We start from the raw sequence: 4,639 nt of genomic DNA, 5'->3' as shown, positions 1-4,639 counted from the left end.
TGATATTTAGATGAGACTGGACTTCCAATTTTAGAGTTGATCTTGGAATAAGTTAAGACTTTGGGGGCTACTGAAATAAGATCAATTTTTTTTTTGCGTGTAAGAATAACATTAATTTGGGAAACAAAAGGCAGAATGCTATGGACTGAATGTCAGTGTCCCCCCAAAATTCATACGTTGAAGCCCTAACCCTCCATGTGATGGTATTTGGAGATGGAGCCTTTGGAAAGTAATTAGGTTTAAATCAGGCCATGAGGGTGGAGCTCCATAAGGGGATTAGTGACCTCATAAAAGGAAGAGGGACCATAAAAGGAAGAGCACACTCTTTCCCTACCACGTGAGGGAACAGCAAGTGAAAAGGCAGCTGCCTGCAAGTCAAGAAGAAGGGCCTCATCAGGAACTGCACCTCCTACTCTATCTTAAACCTCCCAGCCTCCAGAACTTTGAGAAATAAGTGTCTGTTGTTTATTCCACCCAGCCTGTGGTATTTTGTTAGAGCAGCCCAAGCTGACCAAGACACACAATGCCTGGCATAAAATAAAAATTAAACACTATGAGGCACACTAACAAGCAAGAAAAATAGAAACAGTGCACACCTGTAATCCCAGCTACTAGGGAGGCTGGGGCAAGAGAATCGTTTGAACCTGGGAGGCAGAGGTTGCAGTGAGCAGAGATCATGCCACTGCACTCCAGCCTGGGTAAAAGAGTAAGACTCTGTCTCAAAAAAAAAAAAAAAAAAGAAAAAGAAAAGAAAAGAAAAGAAAAAAAAGAAAAAGAAGGAAACGGGAGTCATTTGAAACTAAAAAGAGGAAATATTCAAGTGAAGTATACCCAGACATGGTTCAGACATTAGAATCATCAGATAAGAATTTTTTAAATATGTTTTAACATTTCGCTGGTAAAGGCAGATGAGATTCATGAACAAAGGGGAGATCTCAACAAAGAGATTAGCATTGTACAGAAGAACCAAATGGAAATGATAGATATAAAAAAATACCAGAAATAATATAAGAAATAAATAATTAATTTGGTAGGCTTAACAATAGGCTGGACTCAGTAGGGTAAAGAATTCATGAACTGAAATGCAGGTCAATCGAAATTATCCAAACTTTAACCCAAAGAGAAAAAAGAAAAAGCATCCAAGTTATGTAGGATAATATTATCTCCTCTGACACATGAGTACTTGGCACTCCAGAATATACGAAAAAGAAATAAACAGAAAAAAATCTTAAGAGATAATGGTTGAGAATTTTCCAAAATTAATTAATGACACCACCATAAATCCAAGAAGTTCACCAAGCCCAAAGCAAAATAAATAAGAAAATCACACCATTGCCCTTTACCGAAATGACGAAATGAATTTCCCTTAAGAAAAAACAGAATGATCAATGATAGCTACTTCAGTGGTTTTATACTCCTTGGATTCACAGGGCAGCCTCAGCTTGAGATGACGATCTCTGGGGTTGTCTTTTTCTTCTACACTATTGCCTTCATGGGAAATATGGCCATCATCCTATTGTCTTTCCTAAATGACCATCTCCAAGTCCCCATATACTTCTTCCTTAGAAATTTGGCCATCTTGGATCTCTGTTATACCACAAATATAGTCCCACAAATGTTGGTCAGTATCTGGGGCAAAGACAAAAGAATTACCTTTGGTGGATGTGTCTTTCAAATTTTCATTGATGTGGCACTGTACTCAGTTGAATGCATCCTTCTGGCCATGATGTCATGTGATCGACTCAATGCTATCTGCAAGCCTCTGCATCATATGACCATAATGAACCTCCAACTCTGCCAGGGCCTTGTGGTCATCTCCTGGGTAGTTGGTGTGATTAATTGCATCATACCTTCCCCCTATGCCATGAGTCTTCCTCGATGTAGGAACCACCACCTAGACCACTTTTATTTTTTTGTGAAATGTCTGCAATGATCAAGAGTCAAGACTGCATGTGTGGACACCACAGCCATGGAGGTAACCACATTTGCCATGTGCCTGATTATAGTTCTTGTTCCTCTTCTTCTTATTCTTGTTTCATATGGTTTCATTGCTGTGGCTGTACTCAAGATCAAGTCTGCAGCAGGAAGACAAAAAGCGTGTGGGACCTGTTCTTCCCATCTCATTGTGGTATCCATCTTCTGTGGGACAGTTACATACATGTATATACAGCCAGGAAACAGTCCAAATCAACATGAGGGCAAACTTCTCAGTATATTTTACTCCATTGTTACTCCCAGCTTGAACCCATTAATTTATACGCTAAGGAAGAAGGAGTTCAAGGGGGCCATGAAGAGGCTAATTGGAAAAGAAAAAGATCGCATGGAAAAAACAGGACATTGATTCTTCCCCCCAGCAATTTCTAATATGGCAATTGATCTTCCCAATCTAAAATGTAGACAATTTATTTTGTAATCACCTGAGATAAAGATAATATCCATTAAAAATACAATAAAAATTATAATTAAGCAGAATGTATTTATTGAATACTTAATCCGTGATGATTGGTATACGTACAAAACTCATATTTAAAATGAAATTATAAACTAAAGTGCCAACACTAAAAATAACATGCTATGCGCTGATTTTTTTTGGATTATACATGTTACAATTATATTGATATTGACCAATTTAACTCTAATAGTCTCCTTTGATTATGCTAACTAAATATTGTCATTAATTTAAGGAGATTAAAAGCTGTTTTCATTGCCCTCTATTTTAAGTACAACACTTTTGCTCCAACCAGTCCCAGGAATATTTTTACACAGGCAAATCTCCAGCCTGAAGATGACAGCAGCAAAGCTAGTCATTAACCAAGAAGACCAAGAGTTCTAGTTATCAATCATCTTTGAAAAGATCTCATGTTAATTGACCACAGTAATGTCCCCCTATCTTTCTCTGCTTGGATAATTATTCAAGGAGCTCAATTTTTGTGATCACAAAAGAAAAATATTTTTTATCAGTTCCAATAATCATCTTTTTTTCAAAATAAATAAATTATATTATATCATATTTATTTGGGAATGGGCATTGCAATGGAATACACATGCCATAGTAAACGTGCATATTCAGGGAGGTAAAGGAAGATAAAGATTTTTAAAGGATAAAAGAGGGGGATTACATAATTGTTTTGAATCAATTATCCTTGGCTACAAGGATCAATAACACTAGTGGCACCAGTCCCAAGTTGGACAGGCAGTTGCTGGCAGATGTCCTCACAAAAGTATTTTTTTGTGTAAGTTTGCGATGGCCTTTGTAAAAGATTGTGGTTTTTGCAGATTCTTTTCTAATAGTTCTCGTTATCAGGCATTTGTGCATGGGAACCTTCCCCAGCTCCATTTGTGAGAATTTTTAACACAAGTGATTCAACTTTGATTCTTCTTTTTTTTTGAGACAGAGTCTCACTCTGTAACCCAGGCTGGAGTGCAGTGGTATGATCTCGGCTCACCGCAACCACCGCCTCCCAGGCTCAAGTAATTCTCCCGCCTCAGCCCCCCGAGTAGCTGGGACCACAGGCAGGCGCCATCACGTCCAGCTAATCTTTTGTATTTTTAGTAGAGACAGGGTTTCACCATGTTAGCCAGGATGGTCTCGATCTCCTGACCTCGTGATCTGCCCGCCTCGGCCTCCCAAAGTGCTGGGATTACAGGTGTGAGCCACCACGCCCGGCCTCAATTTTGATTCTTTTTTTTTTAATTAATTATTTATTGATCATTCTTGGGTGTTTCTCGGAGAGGGGGATATGGCAGGGTCATAGGATAATAGTGGAGAGAAGGTCAGGAGATAAACACATGAACAAAGGTCTCTGGTTTTCCTAGGGGGAGGTCCCTGCGGCCTTCTGCAGTGTTTGTGTCCCTGGGTACTTGAGATTAGGGAGTGGTGATGACTCTTAAAGAGCATGCTGCCTTCAAGCATCTGTTTAACAAAGCACATCTTGCACCGCCCTTAATCCATTTAACCCTGAGTTGACACAGCACATGTTTCAGAGAGCACAGGGCTGGGGGAAAGGCCATAGATCAACAGCATCCCAAGGCAGAAGAATTTCTCCTAGTCAGAACAAAATGGAGTCTCCTATGCCCACCTCTTTCCACACAGACACAGCAACAATCTGATCTCTCCTTTCTTTCCCCACACTTCCCCCCCTTCTTTTCAACAAAACTGCCATCGTCCTCATGGCCTGCTCCCGACGGTCGCTGTCTCTTCGGAGCTGTTGGGTACACCTCCCAGATGGGGCGGCCGGGCAGAGGCGCTCCTCACTTCCTCCCAGACGGGATGGCAGGGCAGAGGTGCTCCTCACTTCCTCCCAGACAGGGTGGCAGCCAGGCAGAGGCGCTCCTCACCTCCCAGACGGGGCGGCCGGGCAGAGGCGCTCCTCACTTCCCAGATGGGGCGGCCGGGCAGAGGCGCTCCTCACATCCCAGACGGGGCAGCCGGGCAGAGGTCCTCCTCACTTCCCAGATGGGGCGGCCACGCAGAGGCACTCCTCACTTCTCAGACGGGGTGGCGGCTGGGCAGAGGCGCTCCTCAATTCCCAGAGAGGGTGGCCGGGAAGAGGCGCTCCTCACTTCCCAGACGGGGCGGCCGGGTAGAGGCGCTCCTCACTTTCCAGATGGGGCAGCCAGGCAGAGGCACTCCTCACTT

General features: G+C 42.5%; 1 pseudogene; it reads left to right on the top strand.

Moving 5' to 3' along the window:
- Positions 1–1,381: 1,381 nt before the first annotated feature.
- LOC134739775 (olfactory receptor 2W1-like) lies at positions 1,382–2,341 on the top strand (annotated as a pseudogene).
- Positions 2,342–4,639: the final 2,298 nt, after the last annotated feature.

Source organism: Pongo pygmaeus, chromosome 5, assembly GCF_028885625.2.
Source record: "Pongo pygmaeus isolate AG05252 chromosome 5, NHGRI_mPonPyg2-v2.0_pri, whole genome shotgun sequence".
In the NCBI taxonomy this organism is placed as follows: Eukaryota; Metazoa; Chordata; class Mammalia; order Primates; family Hominidae; genus Pongo; species Pongo pygmaeus.
This window is presented reverse-complemented; position numbering and strand designations above follow the sequence as displayed.